Raw genomic sequence first — 646 nt, 5'->3', positions numbered from 1 at the left:
GTCTCACATTTTAAAAACACAGTCTTTCCATCTCCTCTGCAGGCATGTAACCCTCAACAAAGTGCAAAAACAAAAACACAGCTTAGTGCTTAAACTGTTGTTGTTGTGAATGTTGTGCACATTGTGACGGCCACACTAACCTGCTGAAAAGCCTTTATGCAATCGTACTCTGGACAACCCATATCCACAGCACAGAAGAGAAGATTCCTCTGGAAGAAAACAGTGAGAGAAAACACAGGTGTGTGTGTTTTCTGCTCCTTGATCAATGTGCAAATTCCACAAATTCAATCAGGGCACAAACATAAAAGAATAGCGAAAGCTGRCCTCCTGCTGAAATGATCCTCAATCAGCCTGGTTATAATTGTGCTCTTAAATAAACAATCAGCTCTTCTCCTGTGACAGAGTAGATCCATTTAAGAGCCTGGGAGTACTGTGTAATTATGTACTTCCTTCAAATACATCAAATCCTAATGTTTCAATATTTAGATTGCAAATAGGTCTTATGTTATTATTATTTGTTTTCCAAATGTATAGATATTTAATCACGAGCATAGCCGCTGTGATGGTGATTGCCTCGTTTTAGATGACCACATAAAATCATCACTTTAACTAAACCAAATCCTGGCTTATTTAAAAAAAAAAAAAA

The sequence above is a fragment of the Poecilia reticulata genome, linkage group LG19, assembly GCF_000633615.1.
Source record: "Poecilia reticulata strain Guanapo linkage group LG19, Guppy_female_1.0+MT, whole genome shotgun sequence".
NCBI lineage: Eukaryota > Metazoa > Chordata > Actinopteri > Cyprinodontiformes > Poeciliidae > Poecilia > Poecilia reticulata.
This window is presented reverse-complemented; position numbering follows the sequence as displayed.